The sequence below is a fragment of the Lepus europaeus genome, chromosome 2, assembly GCF_033115175.1.
Source record: "Lepus europaeus isolate LE1 chromosome 2, mLepTim1.pri, whole genome shotgun sequence".
NCBI lineage: Eukaryota > Metazoa > Chordata > Mammalia > Lagomorpha > Leporidae > Lepus > Lepus europaeus.
The window spans coordinates 14,367,103-14,387,650 of NC_084828.1; positions in this window are offsets into that span (position 1 = coordinate 14,367,103).

The window sequence follows — 20,548 nt, forward strand, 5'->3', positions numbered from 1 at the left end:
GGGTTTTAGTAATGAAAAGGTAAAGACAAGTACACAATATCATATATAATCAGTAACTGGGAAGTTAAACACAAGAAATTTCCAGAATTTGCACAGAAACATAAATGTAAGTGTATAAGATGATAGAAAAAAATTCCACAAAAGAAACATGAAGATGATTTGAAAATTTCTTGGAAAATGTGCGTTATAAAAAAGTTATGGATGTCATTTTTTTGCACCAAAATAAACACCTTTTAGTTTTGCTTTCCATGAACATTTTTTTAAGCTTTATTTATTTATTTGAAGGTCAGAGTTACACAGAGAGAGGAGAGGCAGAGAGAGAGAGAGATAGAGAGAGAGAGAGACAGAGAGAGGTCTTCATCCACTGGTTCACTCCTCAAATGACCCCTACAGCCGGAGCTGCACCGACCCAAAGCCAGGAGCTAAGAGCTTCTTCTGGGCCTCCCACGCGGTGCAGGGGCCCAAGGACCTGGGTCATGTTCCACTACTTTCCCAGGACAAAGCAGAGAGCTGGACAGGAAGTAGAGCAGCCGGGACTTGAACTGGCACTCATATGGGATGCGGCACTGCAGGCAGCAGCTTTACCCACTACGCCACAGTGCCGGCCCCTCTATGAACATTTTAATGTACCCTTATGCAACTAGTAGTACTACAACTTCTAAATAAGGCAACATGGTTTCAGTGCACAGTAAGGAGCTCATGTTCCAGTTGGTAATGTGAGGCACCCCCAAGAAAAATAACAAGCACATTTAATGTCATAACAATGATTATTTGCCATAAAAGAGGGTTTCAATGAAGTTCAAAATTTTACAAGTTTTCTTTAGTGTCTAAAACGCAACCATAAATCAGCCTTCTAGCCCCCTTAAATAAAGACTTTCCATAACAAACAGAAATTGAAAGAATTTGTGGCCACTTATCTGGCCTTACAAAAGATACTTAAGGATGTGCTACACACAGAAAGATAGAGCCATCATTAGGAAAGAATGAGAAGGCAGAGAAATCCCCCAGTAAAAGTACAGAAGAAATTCAAACAATAAGAATATTTATGGTAAAACTTCAGGACCAAGTCAATACTCATCAATAGTCACCTTGAATGTAAATAGCCTCAGCTCACCAGTTAAAAGATAGAGACTGGCTGAGTGGATTAAAAAACAAGACCCATCTATTTCTGCCTACAAGAAACACATCTCAACAACAAAGATACATGTAGACTGAAAGTGAAAGGATGGAAATGCTATTGGAGACCAAAAAAGGGCAGGTGTGGCCATCCTAATATCAGGCAAAATAGACTTTAACACAAAAACTGTAAAGAGACAAGGGCATTATGTTATGATTAAGGAATCAATTCAACAGGAATATGTGACTATAATAAATGTATATGCACCTAATTACAGGGTATCTGGATGTTTAAAGAAATGTTAATGGATCTAAGGGGAGACATAGACTCCAATACAATAGTAACAGGAGACTTCAATACCCCAATTTCAGCAATGGACAGACCAACTAGACAGAAAATCAAGGAAACAACAGATTTAATCTACACTATACACCACATGGACCTAATGGATATCTACAGAACCTTTCACCCCACAGTGGCAGAATACATATTCTCATCATCAGTGCATGGAACTCTTTTTAATTAATTAATTTTTGACAGGCAGAGTGGACAGTGAGAGAGAGAGAGACTGAGAGAAAGGTCTTCCTTTTCCATTGGTTCACCTCACAATGGCCGCTGTGGCCAGCGTGCTGCAGCTGGCGCACTGCGCTGATGCGAAGCCAGGAGCCAGGTGCTTCTCCTGGTCTTCCTTTAGGGTGCAGGGCCCAAGCACTTGGGCCTTCCTCCACTGCACTCCTGGGACACAGCAGAGAGCTGGCCTGGAAGAGGAGCAACTGGGACAGAATCCGGCGCCCCAACCAGGACTAGAACCTGGGGTACCGGCGCCACAGGTGGAGGATTAGCCTTTTGAGCTGCAGCGCCGGCCTTCAGTGCATGGAACTTTTGCTAGGATAGACTAGATGCCGTATGCTAGCCCATAAAGCAAGATGTAGCAAATTAAAAAAAAAAAAATTGAAATCAGACCATGCATCTTCTCTGACCACACCATGCTCCTGAGTGAGTCATAGAGGAAATCAAGAGAAGTAAAAAAAAAATCTGGAAACAAAGGGAAACAATAATACATCATATCAAAAGTTACAGGATACAGCAAAAGCAGTATTCAGAGAAAAGTTCGTAGCAATTGGTGCAAGCATGATGAAATTGGAAAGTTGCCAAATAAATGAGCTATCAATGCATCTCAAGGACCTAGAAAAACAGCAATAAACTAAACCCAAAATTAATATAAGAAAAGAAATGATTAAAATTAGATTAAAAATAAAATTGAAACAAAAATGCAAAATATCAGTGAAATGAAGAGCTTGTTTTTTGAAAAAATAAACAAAGTTGATACACCATTGGCACAACTAACCAAAAAAAAAATACAGAGAAGATCCAAATCAATAAAATCAGAGATGTAAATGACACAAAACAACAGATACCAAAGGAATAATCATCAAGAATTACTATGAAGGAAGCTCATAGAACCCCTAATAAACATGACCAAAAGAGATCCTCACCACGACACGTCGTAATCAAACTCACCACAGTGAAACACAAAGAAAAGATCCTAAAATGTGCAAGAGAGAAACGCCAGATTACTCTCAGAGGATCTCCAATTAGACTCACAGCTGACTTCTCTTCAGAAACCCTGCAAGCTAGGAGAGAATGGCGAGACATAGCCCAGGTGCTAAGAGAGAAAAACTGCCAGCCCAGAATATTATATCCTGCAAAGCTCTCATTTATGAATGAAGGTGAAATAAAGACCTTTCAAAGCAAACAGAAACTGAAAGAATTTGTCGCCACTCGTCCAGCCCTGCAAAAGATGCTTAAAGATGTGTTACATACAGAAACACAGAAACACGGTCACCAATATGAAAGAAGGTAAAGGTAGGAAACCTCACACCAAAAGATCACAGGAATCTCAATCCATATATTAGAAAGTATCTTTGGCTAATGGCAGGGCAAAGTTACTCCTTCTCAATAGTCACATTGAATGTTAATGGCTTGAACTGTCCAGTTAAAAGACACCGATTGGCTGATTGGGTTAAGGAACAAAACCCATCCTTTTGCTGCTTACAAGAAACCCATCTATCCAACAATGATCCATACAGGCTGAGAGTGAAAGGCTGGAAAAAGATATACCACGCCAACAGAAATGAAAAGAGAGCGGGCGTAGCCATCTTAATATCGGACAACATAAACTTTACCACAAAAACTGTTAGGAGAGACAAAGAGGGGCACTATTTAATGATTAAGGGATCCATTCAACAGGAAGATATAACGATTATCAACGTATATGCACCTAATTACAGGGCACCAGCTTATTTAAAAGACTTGTTAAGGGACTTAAAGGGAGACTTAGACCCCAATACAATAGTACTGGGGGACTTCAATACTCCACTCTCAGAGATAGACAGATCAACAGGACAGAAGATCAACAAGGAGACAGTAGATTTAAACGACACTATAGCCCAAATGGATCTAACAGATATCTACAGAACATTTCATCCTACATCTAAGGACTTTACATTCTTCTCAGCAGTACATGGAACCCTCTCTAGGATTGACCACATACTAGGCCATAAAGCAAGTCTCAGCAAATTCAAAAGAATTAGAATCATACCATGCAGCTTCTCAGACCACAAAGGAATGAAATTGGAAATTGGCAACTCGGGAATCCCTAGAGCACGTGCAAACACATGGAGATTGAACAACATGCTCCTGAATGAACAATGGGTCATAGAAGAAATTAAAAGAGAAATCAAAAATTTTCTGGAAGTAAATGAGGATAACAGCACAACATACCAAAACCTATGGGATACAACAAAAGCAGTGTTAAGAGGAAAGTTTATATCAATAGGTGCCTACATCAAGAAATTGGAGAGGCACCAAATAGATGAGCTTTCAAGTCATCTCAAGGATCTAGAAAATCTGCAGCAAACCAAACCCAAACCCAGTAGGAGAAGAGAAATAATTAAAATCAGAGAAGAAATCAACAGGATTGAATCCAAAAAAACATTACAAAAAATCAGCCAAACGAGGAGCTGGTTTTTTGAAAAAATAAACAAAATTGACACCCCATTGGCCCAATTAACTAAAAAAAGAAGAGAAAAGACCCAAATCAATAGGATCAGAGATGAAATGGGAAACGTAACAACAGACGCCACAGAAATAAAAAGAATCATCAGAAATTACTACAAGGACTTGTATGCCAGCAAACAGGGAAATCTATCAGAAATGGACAGATTCTTGGACACATACAACCTCCCTAAATTGAGCCAGGAAGACATAGAAAACCTAAACAGACCAATAACTGACACAGAAATTGAAACAGTAATAAAGGCCCTCCCAACAAAGAAAAGCCCAGGGCCAGATGGATTCACTGCTGAGTTCTACCAGACATTTAGAGAAGAACTAACTCCAATTCTTCTCAAACTATTCAGAGCAATCGAAAAAGAGGGAATCCTCCCAAATTCTTTCTATGAAGCCACCATCACCTTAATTCCTAAGCCAGAAAGAGATGCAACATTGAAAGAGAATTACAGACCAATATCCCTGATGAACATAGATGCAAAAATCCTCAATAAAATTCTGGCCAATAGATTGCAACAACACATCAGAAAGATCATCCACCCAGACCAAGTGGGATTCATCCCCGGTATGCAGGGATGGTTCAACATTCGCAAAACAATCAACGTAATACACTACATTAACAGACTGCAGAAGAAAAACCATATGATTCTCTCAATAGACGCAGAGAAAGCATTTGATAAAATACAACACCCTTTCATGATGAAAACTCTAAGCAAACTGGGTATGGAAGGAACATTCCTCAATACAATCAAAGCAATATATGAAAAACCCACGGCCAACATCCTATTGAATGGGGAAAAGTTGGAAGCATTTCCACTGAAATCTGGTACCAGACAGGGATGCCCTCTCTCACCACTGCTATTCGATATAGTTCTGGAAGTTTTGGCCAGAGCTATTAGGCAAGAAAAAGAAATTAAAGGGATACAAATTGGGAAGGACGAACTCAAACTATCCCTCTTTGCAGATGATATGATTCTTTATTTAGGGGACCCAAAGAACTCTACTAAGAGACTGCTGGAACTCATCGAAGAGTTCGGCAAAGTAGCAGGATATAAAATCAATACACAAAAATCAACAGCCTTTGTATCCACAGGCAATGCCACGGCTGAGGAAGAACTTCTAAAATCAATCCCATTCACAATAGCTACAAAAACAATCAAATACCTTGGAATAAACTTAACCAAAGACGTTAAAGATCTCTACGATGAAAACTACAAAACCTTACAGAAAGAAATAGAAGAGGATACCAAAAAATGGAGAAATCTTCCATGCTCATGGATTGGAAGAATCAATATCATCAAAATGTCTATTCTCCCAAAAGCAATTTATACATTCAATGCAATACCCATCAAGATCCCGAAGACCTTCTTCTCAGATCTGGAAAAAATGATGCTGAAATTCATATGGAGACACAGAAGACCTCGAATAGCCAAAGCAATCCTGTACAACAAAAACAAAGCCGGAGGCATCACAATACCTGATTTTAGGACATACTACAGGGCAGTTGTTATCAAAACAGCATGGTACTGGTACAGAAACAGATGGATAGACCAATGGAACAGAATAGAAACACCAGAAATCAATCCAAACATCTACAGCCAACTTATATTTGACCAAAGATCCAAATCTAATCCCTGGAATAAGGACAGTCTATTCAATAAATGGTGCTGGGAAAATTGGATTTCCACGTGCAGAAGCTTGAAGCAAGACCCATACCTATCACCTTACACAAAAATTCACTCAACATGGATTAAAGACTTAAATCTACGACCCGAAACCATCAAATTATTAGAGAGCATTGGAGAAACCCTGCAAGATATAGGCACAGGCAAAGACTTCCTGGAAAATACTCCAACAGCACAGGCAGTCAAAACCAAAATTAACATTTGGGATTGCATCAAATTGAGAAGTTTCTGTACTTCAAAAGAAACAGTCAGGAAAGTGAAGAGGCAACCAACAGAATGGGAAAAAATATTCGCAAACTATACTACAGATAAAGGATTGATAACCAGAATCTACAAAGAAATCAAGAAAATCCACAACAACAAAACAAACAACCCACTTAAGAGATGGGCCAAGGACCTCAATAGACATTTTTCGAAAGAGGAAATCCAAATGGCCAACAGACACATGAAAAAATGTTCAAAATCACTGGCAATCAGAGAAATGCAAATCAAAACCACAATGAGGTTCCATCTCACCCCGGTGAGAATGGCTCACATTCAGAAATCGACCAACAACAGATGCTGGAGAGGATGTGGGGAAAAAGGGACACTAACCCACTGTTGGTGGGAATGCAAACTGGTTAAGCCACTATGGAAGTCAGTCTGGAGATTCCTCAGAAATCTGAACATAACCCTACCATACAACCCAGCCATTCCACTCCTTGGAATTTACCCAAAGGAAATTAATTTGGCAAATAAAAAAGCCATCTGCACATTAATGTTTATTGCAGCTCAATTCACAATAGCTAAGACCTGGAACCAACCCAAATGCCCATCAACAGTAGACTGGATAAAGAAATTATGGGACATGTACTCCATAGAATACTATACAGCAGTAAGAAACAACGAAACCCAGTCATTTGCAACAAGATGGAGCAATCTGGAAAACATCATGCTGAGTGAATTAAGCCAGTCCCAAAGAGAAAAATATCATTTGTTTTCCCTGATCGGTGACAACTGAGCGCCAAAGGGGAAACCTGTTAAGTGAAATGGACACTATAAGCAACAATGAACTGATCAGCTCCTGTCCTGACTTTAGATGTACAATGTAATACTTTATCCTTTTTAGTATTTGTTGTTATTGTTGTTGTTCTAGTACTATTGGTTGAACTCAGTAATTAACACACAATTATTCTTAGGTGTTTAAATTTTAACTGAAAAGTGATCCCTGTTAAATCTAAGAGTGGAAAAAGAGAGGGAGGAGATGAACAATTTGGAACATGCTCAATCGGACTGGCCGCAAATGGTGGAGTTAGAAATGTGCCAGGGGATTCCAACACAATCCCATCAAGATGGCATGTACCAATGCCATCACACTAGTCCAAGTGATCAATTTCAGCTCACAATTGATAGTTCTGATAGGTCTAAGAGTCAAAGAGATCACACAAACAAGACAAGTATCTGCTAATACTAACTGATAGAATCAAAAAGGGAGAGAAAGATCCAACATGGGAAGTGGGAGACACAGCAGACTCATAGGATGGCAGATGTCCTAAACAACACTCTGGCCTCAGAATCAGCCCTCAAGGCATTCAGATCTGGCTGAAGAGCCCATGAGAGTATAGCAGGCATGGAAAGCCAAGATATCATGGAAAAAAAAAAAAGACCTAAATGAATGATCTCTGTGAGTGAGATCCCAGTGGAAAGAATGGGGCCATCAAAGAAGGAGGTACCCTTCTCCGAAGGGAGGAGAGAACTTCCACTTTGGCTATGACCCTATCGGAATAAGACCAAAGTCAGCGAACTCTAAAGGCTTCCATAGCCCTGGCAACTCATGACTAGAGCCTAGGGAGATTACTGACGCCATGAACAGGAGTGTCAAATTGTTAAATCAGCAACAGGAGTCCCTGTGTACTTACACCCCATGTGGGATCTGTCCCTAATGTGTCGTCTAAAGCGAAGTGATGCTATAACTAGTACTGAAACAGTATTTTTATACTTTGCGTTTCTGTGTGGGCACAAACTGATGAGGTCTTTACTAATTATATACTGAATTGATCTTCTGTATATAAAGAGAATTGGAAATGAAAAAAAAAAAAAACAACCTGGTGTTAAAATGGAAATGGCATAGAAAATTAATTAATTTGAAAAAAAATTTATGTAGGATCTCTGTCTTTAATGTGCTGTACATTGCTATTTAATGCTATAATTAGTAATCCAATGGTAGTTTTTTCACTTTGTGTTGCTATATGGGCAAAATGTTGAAATCTTTACCTAATATATACTAAACTGATCTTCTGTATACAAAGAGAATTGAAAATGAATCTTTACATGAATGGAAGGGGAAAGGGAGCGGGAAGGGGGAGGATTGCGGGCGGGAGGGAAGTTATGGGAGGGGGGAAGCCATTGTAACCCATGGGCTATACTTTGGAAATTTATATTCATTAAATAAAAGTTAAAAAAAAAAGAAAAAAAAGTTATGATTATGAAATAAAAACATAAACAACGAAAAAAAAAAAAGAATTACTATGAAGACCTGTATGCTATCAATGGAAACCTAGAAGAAACGGATAGATTTCTAGACACACACAATCTACCAAAATTGAGTCATGAAGATATAGAAAGCCTAAACAGACCAATAATCAAGATGTAAATTGAATCAATAATAAAGACCCTTCCAACAAAGAAAAGCCCAGGACCACATGGCTTCACTGTTTAATTGTACCAGACATTTAAAGAAGAACTAACTAATTCTTCTCAAGCTATTAAAAACAATTGAAAGGGAGGGAATCCTCTCAAACTCCTTCTATGAAGCCTACAAAACTTTAATTACTAAGCCAGAAAAAGATGCAGCAGAAAAAGAAAAAAAAGAGACCAATATCCCTGATCCAAATAGGTGCAAAAATCCTCAACAAAATGTTCCTTAATCCACTGTTTGTGGGAATGTAAACTGGTGCAGTCACTGTGGAAGACAGTGTGGTGAAACCTCAGAAGTCTGAATATACACCTACCATACGATCCAGCCATCCCACTCCTGGGAATTTACCCAAACCAAAAGAACTCAGTATCTGAAAGAGTTTTCTGTACCTGTGTATACATTGCAGCACAATTCACAGTAGATAAGATATGGAATCAACCTAGATGTACATCAACTGATGACTGGATAAATAAATTATGGTATATATACACTATGGAGTACTATTCATTTGTAAAACATATGAAATCCTTTCTTCTGCAACAAGAAGGATGCAGCTGGAAACCATTATACTTAGTGACATAAGCCAGTCCCAAATGACAGATATCATATGATTTCCCATATCATGGTAACCTAGTAGAGTACTTGAGATATAATGTGTAGGAGTGAAATAGACATTTTGAGATTTGAGATTGTTTACAGCCTTTGTCTGTTCCATTGAGGAACAGTGTTTTTTTTTTTTTTCCCTCTCTCTTCATACTGTTTGTTGAACTCTTTTACTTAGAGTCGGTTAGCTATATGATCATTAAGTATACTGAACATAGATCTTTGTAAAAATTAAGAGTGGGAATGTGAGAGGGAGGGGGAGAAAATGTTGGAGTGTGGATGGGAGGGATGGTAGGAGGCGTGCCACTATGTTCCTAAATCTGTATATAATAAATATATGAAACTTGAATAACTTAAATAAAATGTTAAAAAAGTTTCAACTCTTATGGTCCAGCAAATATCATTCTGATTATGTAGAAAATCTATATGGTCCTATTAAAGTCTTATTTTGAACATATTCAGTTTAATTTGAAATTGCCTACTAAATAGTCAGATAAAAAGATGACCTATTTGAGTTAATATAGCCTTTTTTATGCACTGTAGAATACCAATAGTTATCATAATGATTTGAAAGCTTGGTGACACATGAAATTTTCATATGCTAATATATACTGTAAAGTAATACCTTACAAAGGACTTAAAAAAAAGATATTTCTCAGGGTAAGCATTTAATGTTGTGTTTCAGACACTGCTTGATATATCCATGTCCCATATCAGAATGCTGATCTTCTAGTACAAGCTCTACCCAAGATCGAGTTCCTGGCTCCTGACTTCAGCCTTGCCTAGCCCTAGCTGTTTGGGGGTATATGGAGCATGAAACAGTGGATGGGAGCTCTGCAGTTTTTGTCTCTATCTCTGTCTCTGATTGTATCTCTGTCTCTGTCTCTCTTGACTTTCAAACAAAAATAAATAAAACGTTTTTATAAAAAATATTTTGAAGCATAAAATTGTAATATACATGAGTAAAATTGACATTTTGTGATTAGATTACTGTTACCTCCCATATCTATACTCTTGAAGAACAGTGGTTTTCCTAATTATTACATGTTGAAGTCTTCATATGGTGGAAGGCTATGCTTTTGATTATAAAATAAACTGAAATTATGTATTCCTAAATATTAAAATTAAAAAATGATAAAGGATGGGAGAGGGAAGGTTGGAGCATGGATGAGAGGGAGGATAGAGTTCAAAATATTATTGTGCTCTTAAATATGTATTTATGAAATATAAGAACTTTGTTTATCCTATTTAAATAAAAATAAAAATTAATTTTACTGAACAGATATGTTATTTATTGTGCCATATCACAACAGTTCTTTTCCTACCATAGTTCTTCTGAGGAGAGTTAAAATGCTTTTATTGCAGCCAGTTTGTGCTCTTATTACTGTGCCTGTCATGTAGGCTCAAATAAGACTTAAAGAATAAATGTAAATTGTGACTGTTCTGAAAGATATTTTATTTTATAGAGCCTGACAGCATATTTTTCATCTTTCTAGTTCTTGGAACCTGTTTAAAAACTTCCAAGTTCCAGTGTTCCTGGAAACACAGTTGTAGAATAGACACTCATAAACCCAGTGCAGCCAAGGGTAGCACTCATGTGAAGTTCTTTGTTCGAGAGAGTAATTTAGCAAACCGAGGTCTCAAAGTAATAGAACATGACTAAATTCCTTGGATGGGGTGAAGACTGCTGGTTCTAAAAATATGGACCTGATTATAACATTCATTTGTTCAAAAACTTCTCTTGTTTCCCATTACTTTTAGAATGAATTTCACACGTTTTACCTTGATATTCAAATTCCTTTATAATTTTGCCCGAAAAAGTCATACTGTTATCTCTATTTTGCTTCCCAAATATAAAAAAAGAAAAAATTCCTATATTTTCATATAGCTCATGTTCTAGCTAGAAAAGCAAACAATAAACAAAATAAGGAATACCTACAAGTAAACTATATAGTGATAGATGGTATGGATAAAAATGAAGCAAGGGAGACAGATATGTAGCAAGGTAGCAGTTATAAGTAAGATTGCTCATAGAGGGCTTCCTTTAAAGACTGATGATGGAACAAGAACTGAAGGCTGAGGGAATGAGTCACACTGAGATACATAGCAATAAGATGTGTCCACGCAGAGGAAGGATAAAGCCCTGGGTGGGCTGTGACTGGACTGTTTGCAAGTATATTACCTATGATTTCTCTTTCCTTTTTCTCTACTTTGGTGTCACTTTGTACCTCCATTAACTCATCCATTGGCCTGAGATTTGGTTGTATATGTTCATTGAAGGCTTGTTTTGGGTCTTAATCATCTAATATTTTGAACAGTGCCCATTGCCATGTTCTGCTTCTGAGGAAGTTCTCAATACATGATAATTCAATTGACTGAATATTTCCTAATGTACCTTTCACATACTAACTCCCTTTGGAGTCCAATTCTGTAGTTGATAATACTGGTGGCGTTTAACAAGGTACACATCTCTATGCCCCATTCCTTCTGTAGGAATCTGAGAAAGGAGTCTCGTAGAGGTTGAGATATTTTCTTTTTCTTTTTTTGGTAAGCAGAGTTAGACAGTGAGAGAGAGAGAGAGACAGAGAACAAGGTCTTCCTTCCGTTGGTTCACCCCTCAAATGGCCACTACGGCCCGTGTGCTGCGCTGATCTGAAGCCAGGAGCCAGGTGTTTCCTCCTTTCTCCCATGTGGGTGCAGGGCCCAAGCACTTGGGCCATCCTCCACTACCTTCCCGGGTCACAGCAGAGAGCTGGACTGGAAGAGGAGCAACAGGGACAGAACCGGCGCCCCGACTGGGACTAGAACCCGGGGTGATGGCGCCACAGACGGAGGATTAGCCTAGTGAGCCGGGGCGCCAGCCAAGGTTGAGATAGTTTCAATATTTTGGGTCTGAATTTTGAGAATTATTCCCCATACTAATCCTTATTCTAGGAAATGAGTTTCTTACAGTGATTGAAGGCAATGTCAGTCTCAGCATCACAGACAAAAGAGTGCTGATCACTCTTAAAGTCATAGTAAAACCCTAGGCTTTACGTAGCCCAGGATAATATTCAGAGACCCCTTCAACATCAGCTTAATCACATTTTGGATAACTTACTTAGTATTTTCTTCCAAAATACGTATCTATGCAGAACCTCCAAATATGATCTTGTTGGAAATGCACACTATGCAGCTGTAATCTAGTTTGATGAGGTTATCCTGGTTTAGAGTACAACTTAATAAAGTGAGCACGAATTTTGTACAAGAACTATTGTTCTTATATAAAAAGAGTGAAATTTGGACATTAATAGGAGGAAGACATACAAAGACAATGCCATATGAAAGTAGAATGGCTGAGAAGATGCATCTATCAGCCAAGGAATGTCAAGGATTTTTCACAATCATTAGGGATCAAAGCATATTTCTTCTCTGTGTCCCAAAAGCAACTAAGCCTCCAAAATCTTTAGATGAAAAAATAAATTTCAATTATCTGAAGTTATCTGGTTTGTAGTATTTTTGTGGTAACCTTAGGTAAATAGTAAATATCTTTCTTCAGATGGCAGGTCAGAGCCAATATAAGCAGATTGGATGTGGGGACATGGAAGGCCAGGCCAGTGAAATTTCCAATCAGCTTGGAGTGGATGTGCTGGTAGATGTAGGATCTATGCCCCATACAGCACCATGGCCATTATACCACTGCCAGATGACTATTTTTGACCTCCAACTAGCAGCAACATCATAGGCTGTGATAATTGAACACTTACACATCCCTGTACAATGCCAAAATTGCAATGAATAATATTGACTAGAGGAATCAAATGCTTTTTGTAACACATGGCTTTCATGATAATCTTGAAAAGGTTATAATTTCTCATGATTTGGTTTCATTTTTAAAACAGAGGCATTGATAAAAGAGGGAGAGGGAATAATATTTTTGGTATAAAAGTCTTAAAGCGAGTAAGAATACCTTCTAAAGTGGCTAATCCAAGGAAAGTTTTTGAGGTATTGATTGCAGTGATGGTACAAAGGTATTTGTATATATATTTAAATTCATCAAAATTTTTAAAAGATTTATTTATTTGAAAGTCAGAGTTATACAGAGAGAGGAGAGCTAGAGAGAGAGAGAGAGAGAGAGAGAGAGAGAGAGGTCTTCCATCCGCTGGTTAACTCCCCTAATGACCACAATGGCCAGAGCTGAGCTGACTCGAAGCCAGGAACCAGGAGATTCTTCCCGGTCTCCCACATGGGTACAGGGGCCCAAGGACTTAGCCATCTTCTGCTTTCCCAGGCCATAGTAAAGAACTGGATCAGTAGTTGAGCAGCTGGGTCTCAAACTGGTGCCCATATAGGATGCCGGCACTGAAAGCAGTGGCTTAATCTGCTATGTCACAGCGCCGGCCCTCAAATTCATCAAATTTTAACATTAAATAAGTGGAGTTCTTTGTATATCAATCAATCCATATGAATCTGTTAAAAACATTCAGTACATTCCATAACTTATTTAGTACCAGCATTATCCTGCTGGATATTTAGGGTTTATAGCACTCAGAAGTTAGAGAAGGGCTTCACAATTTGCTGTAAGTTCCATATATTGAACTTAAATGGTGTCATTGAAATTGCATAGATGTATACAAATCTGGCACAATGGGGTTGATGATTAGGCTATTTGTTATCAAAATAGCCATTTGGCTACAGTTGAAAATAGCTATGGGTATATGTGCACAATATAATCAAATCTGATCACCACATCATATTTTTCACATCATATTTCAAAGCTGCATTTGTCCTTGAACAAAAGGGTGATTTTTTTTTATTTGACAGGCAGAGTTAGACAGTGAGAGAGAGAGACAGAGAGAAAGGTCTTCCTTCCAAATGGCCGCTACAGCCAGCACACTGCGCTGATCCGAAGCCAGGAGCCAGGCGCCTCCTCCCGGTCTCCCATGCAGGTGCAGGGCCCAAGGACCCAGGCCATCCTCCACTGCCTTCCCGGGCCACAGCAGAGAGCTGGAATGGAAGAGGAGCAACCGGGACAGAACCTGCACCCCAACTGGGACTAGAACCGGAGTGCCAGCACCACAGGCGGAGGATTAGCCTAGTGAACCACGGCGCCGGCCAGGTGAATTTTTTTGGATAAGGAGAACATTTTTTTGTGTCTTTTTAATATTTCTTTCTTTAATATTTTATAATTCTCATCATAGAGATCTTTGATGTCCTTGGTTAATTTATTCCAAATATTTGAATTTTTGTAGCTATTGTGAATGGGATTGATCTCAGAAGTTCACTCTGAGTCATGGCAATTGTCTGTACACAAAGGCTATAGATTTTTGGGTGTTGATTTTATATTTTACCACTTTACCAAACTCTTTTATGAGTTCCAATGGTCTCTTAGTGGAGTCTTTTAGATCCCCTATTTATAGAATCTTATCATCTGCAAATAAGTTTGACTTCCTCCTTCCCAATTCATATCCCTTTGATTTCTTTTTCTTACCTAATTTCTCTGGCTAAAACTTGCAGGACTATATTGAATAGCAGTGGTGAGAGTGAGCATCCTTTTCTGGTTCCAGATCTTAGTGGAAATGCTTTGAATTTTCCCCATTCAATAGGTTGCTGGTCATGGATTTGTCATAAATTGCCTTGATTGTGTTCTATATCCAATTTTCTTAATGTTTTCATCATGAAAGGATGTTGTATTTTATCAAATGCTTCCTCTCCATCTATTGAGATAATCATGTGATTTTTGTTCTTCAGTATGTTAATTTGATGTTTCACATTGATTGATTTGTGGATGCTGAAACATCCCTGCATACCAGGGATAAGTTCCAATTGATCCAGGTGAATGATCTTTCTGATGTGTTTGGAATTCAATTGGCTAGTATTTTGTCGAGGGTTTTTATATCGTTGTTTATCAGGGAAATTGGTGTTTTCTTTCTCTTGTATCTTTTTCAGGTTTAAGAATTAAGGTGATGCTGGCTTCATTGAAGGAGTTTGGGAGAATCCCTCCCTTTCAATTATTTTGAATAGCTTGAGAAGGGTTGGTATTAGTTCTTTAAATGTCTGGTAGACTTCAGCAGTGGAGGCATGCAGTTCTGGGCTTTTCTTTGTTGGGAGGGTCTCTATTACTGATTCAATTTACATTTTGGTTATTGGTCTATTTAGGTTTTCTATGTCTTCATGGATCAATTTAAGTAGGTTGTATGTGTTTAGGAATCTATCCATTTTTTCTAGGTTTCCCAGTTTGTTGGCATACAGTTCTTTGTGGTGTATTCTGATGATTGCTTCATTTTTGTGGTATCTTGTTACATTTCCTTTTTCATCTCTGATTTTATTGATTTGGGTTTTCTCCTTCCTTTTTTCATTAGTTGGGCCAAAGGTATGTCAATTTTATTTTTTCAAAAAAGCAACTCTTCTTTTTGCTGATGTTTTATAGTTTTTTGTTTTAATTTTGTTTATTTCTTCTCTAATTTTAATTGTTTCTTTCCTCCTACAAATTTTGGGTTTGGTTTGTTGTTGTTTTTCTAGCTCCTTGAGATGCATTGATAGCTTGTTTATTTGATGCCTTTCCAATTCCTTGATGTAGGCACCAATTGCTATGTACTTTCCTTTCCTTTTAACACTACTTTTACTGTACCCCGTAAGTTTTGGCATCTTTCATTGATATGTTCATTTACCAAAGTTGCTAAAACACAACTTGGGAAGCCACATTCCATATTAGAATGCCTAGGCTTGAGCCCTTTGTACATTCTCAATTTTAGCATTCTGCTATTGTGCAACCTAGGAGGCAGCTATTGTTGGCTGAAGTAGACGGGTTCTGCCACCTATACAGGAGGCTCAGATTGAAATCCCAGTTTCTGGCTTTGGCCTGGCCCAGTCTTGGCTCTTGCAGGTGTTTGGGGATTGAACTAGCAGATAGGAGATCTATATCCCTATGTCTCTCTCTTTCTCTCTCAGTACATCTATGTTACCAAGAAGTCAAATAAATTTAAAGAGTAAACATTGTCCCAATCAGCCAATTTTTTGGATGGAGTTTTGTTTTAGAGCAAATAGATAAACAAATAAGAGATGCTTATTTTATTTCGCTATACTTTCCCAGGTTGCAGGATTTGAGAATAGGATGTTAAACTAATAAGTTATGATTAGCAATTATACAGTTAAATATAAAATAATATTTATGGGAAATAAAGAACCAAACAATTCATAATAAAATGATGCATCTTCTTTTGTTTATTATTTTGTTTTGTTTTTCAATAAATTGTGAAAGAAACCCACTCTTTCTCTATCACAATTTCTGTTTTTCCAATACAGACAGATACATATGTAGGACATATAAGAAGTACTCCCCACTGTTGACTGTACAGGGTAGGAATTTCCTACCCTCATTTGTAGCACTTTGTGTTGCAGTTTTTATGGGCTCTGTGGCTGTATCTCTGAATGCAGTGATATCTCTGTCTACTGGAGCATCTCTTCTTCTTTTATACGTTTCTATTAATGTCACTGCTGGTAATGATGCTCTTTTGTTACCTATAAACAGATTGCAGGACTTGTAGTTGATGTTATGCACTGAATGGATGTGTCTCCCCTAAATCCATACATTGAAGCCCTAGTCACCAATCTGATGATATTTGAAGTGAGGCTCTAGAGAGATAATTAGAGTTGGATGAGATAATGAAACAGGGAAAGTTATTTTAGTATTAGTGTTCTTAGTAGAAGAGGAAAGAATCTTTTTCTTCCTTCTTCATTCTTCTTCCTGCTGCTCTCTGTCTTTTCTGAGGAAAGGTTGGCCATCAAGGAAGAGATTGCAATGTCATCTTGATGATGCACTTCCAAGTCTCCAAAACTGTGAAGAAATAAATTTAGATTATTTTGAACTACCCAGTCTATGGAATTTTGCCATAGTAATCTGAGCTAATACAGTAAATTTCTTTAGTGCTTCATACCCTTGTTTGCAGAATTAATTCTGCACTAATTATCATCACAAACTCATTTTAACATGGTAGATGATATATGGATCATGTTACAATGGTCACATCATAGTATGACCATCACAGCACTTGTCTCTTCTGTTGGGGAACAGTATTTTTTATACTATTTGTTGAACTATTTTACTTAGTGCAGGGTTAACTTTATGATCATTAAGTAAACTGAAAGTAGATCTTTGTAAAATTTAAGAGTGGGAATGATATAGGGAAGAGGAAGGGAGTTTGGAGTGTGGATGGGAGGGAGGGTAGGGTGAGAAGTATCACTGTGTTCCTAAGTCACCATATTTAAGTATATATATATATATGTGTGTGTGTGTGTGTGTGTGTATGATACATGAAACTCGTATAAACTAAATAAAATTTTTAGAAAGTATGACTAAAATTTTTTCAAATCAATGTGTTTTAATAATGTTGCTTGATCATTTGGCTATGTCTATGAAATAAACATTAAAAGATTCTACTAACTACCTATTGAACTCTTTACTGGAGGATTAATCTTTTGATGAGAAAGTAAGTTGAAAGTACATCATTGTAAAAACTAAAAGAAAAATAAGAAAGGAGGTATGAAGAAGGGTGGGAATGGGTAAGGAGAGGAGGGTTGGGTGGGAAATATCTCTATTTTAAAAAATATATTTATTTTATTTATTTGAAAGACAGAATTACAGGGAAAAGTAGAGACAGAGAGAGAGGTCATCCATCTGCTAGTTCACTCCGCAAATGGCTGCAGGAGCTGAATTGATTTGAAATCAGGAGCCAGGAGCCAGGAACTTCTTTCAGGTCTCCCATGTGGGTGCAGAGACCCGAGGACTTTGCTCATCCTCTGCTTCTTTCCCAGGCACATAAGCAGAGAGCTGGATGGGAAGTAGAGCAGGTGGGACTCAATATGGGATGCCAGCAATGCAGGTGGGGGCTTTAACCCACTGAGCCACAGCGTTGGCCCCATCACTATGTTCTTGAAACCATATCTGAAAAATAGATGAAATTTGTTCCCTTTATACACATAAAAACGTTTTGAACAAACTACTTTTCTAATTTTTAATAAACATAATTCAATTAACTTTGATTATTTTCTGGTTATTTATATAGGACAATGTGTCAAACATGTTCTTCATAGCTTGTTTCTTTAATAAAAACAATCAAAACATGTTTAAAACATGTAAGTCCTAGTTAATTGATTTCAATACCACAACATTACTGTGTGGATCCAGAAAAAAATAAAGCCAAGCAGATTTAAAATGTTGTGAATAGTAAGTGAAATCACTAAATATCTAGTCTAGGATGAATCTTGACACATAGAGTGTTGTACTTCACAGGAGCAGGAAATAAAAAAACTGTCTCGGGAATGTCGAAAGATAGGTATTAAGACCTTGTATACAAAGAATGCAGACAGCATTCAACACGAATATCAAACTGGATTTTTTTTTTTTTTTGACAGGCAGAGTGGACAGTGAGAGAGAGAGAGACAGAGAGAAAGGTCTTCCTTTTTGCCGTTGGTTCACCCTCCAATGGCCGCCGCGGTAGGCGCGCTGCGGCCGGCGCACCGCGCTGATCCGATGGCAGGAGCCAGGTGCTTCTCCTGGTCTCCCATGGGGTGCAGGACCCAAGCACTTGGGCCATCCTCCACTGCACTCCCTGGCCACAGCAGAGAGCTGGCCTGGAAGAGGGGCAACAGGGACAGGATTGGTGCCCCGACCGGGACTAGAACCCGGTGTGCCGGCGCCGCAAGGCGGAGGATTAGCCTGTTGAGCCACGGCGCCGGCTCAAACTGGATTTTTTATATGAATATATCTACATACTGTGCTTCATTATAGGAAGCAGAAAAGACCTAAATCCAAGATTTGTAAAAGATTTAACACCTGTACTGAAATCTAACAATGTCAACTGTATAGTTAATAATTTCACATTGTATTTGTGAAATTTGCTAAGGGAAAAATTTTAACTGTTCTCAGTAGACAACACACACACACATACACACAAAGACAATTATGTGAAGTGATGGTTACGTTCATTAGCTTGATTGTGGGAGTCCCAACACAAGGTATACTTATATTGAAACACCACGTTGCATACCTTAAACATAGGCAGTTAAAATTTTATTTATTTTAGAGACCGAAAGAGGGATGAAGGGAGGGAGGGGGAGAGAGAGAGACAGAGACAGAGAGACAGAGAGAAAGAGAGAGAGAGAATACATCAATTTGCTGTTTCACTCTTAAGCTTACAATGGCCAGGTTCGGACTGAGGCTGGAGCCAAAGCTCAGGAATGCAATCCACATAGGAAGCAGGAATCAAGTTATGGAAATTATCAACTCAGTCTCTTGGAGTCTGTCTTGGTGGGAAGCTGGAGTCATGAGCCAAAACAGGGTATCATACCCAGGGACTCTGATGTGTGATGTGGGCATCTTAACTTTTGGGCTAAACTGCTCTCATTGTGTACACATTTTTGTTGTCAATCATACCACATTAAGCCAAAATAAAGCAAAATAAGATCTTAAAAAAAGACTCAGAGATTTAAGTGTGAGCGATACTTTATTTTCAGCAATACCAGGAAGGCCAAATAGCCAAAGATATGGGGATGTTATATATAGACACAAAATTACAATGATAAAAAATCACAAGCAAATGTTGCATCTCACAAATTTTGTCTTAGCTTGGAATGTGTTATTTCACCAGGGAAAGAAATATATGCGTCATTCTGTCTCACAAATAATGTGATTATATGGGATAGAAACAAATAGGAACTTGTTAGTTGTCCTAAAAGGATGATGCTTTTGGCCAGCTTGAGCTGCAAATCCATATAGGGGAGGAATTTGAAGAGTTAGCCAAGATGTGTTTTTAATAGTAAGGACAGTGCTAAACAAGTAAGTATAAAGGATACTTGGCAAGAAAGGTGAAGGTAAAACAATGAAGATACATGGACAGTTCAATAACATAAAATTATTCAAGCAGAGATTACTATTTACATGTAATAAATATGTACAAAAATGGATGACAACTTGCATGGATAAAAACTGACAATGGTTTAACTTGGAATTAAATTATTCCTTTTCTGGATGCAGAAAACCTTTAGAATGTCATAGTTTATGTTTAAAATAGTGAGATTTGTGATTATTGCATATTGATTTTCAATGAAATAACTGTTAGAGATTGATTCATAAATATTTTCCATCCTGGAGTTCCTAAATCTATAGGGTTCTATTAAGTTGGTAATAAGGTCTATTAATTCTGGTTAGCATTTATAAAAAACTTTTAGGAAATTATAAATATTTCTGAGTATGTTGAAAAGACACTTTAAGAAGACATTTTTAAAGGACACTTTTTGCTTTTGACCAGAAGTAAATCAGTTATTGCATTGAATCTTTATGTTATGCTGTACAAAACCTCTGATTGGTCTTGATATGTCTTTGAAGAATAAAAAGTGGAAAGAAGAAATACTACC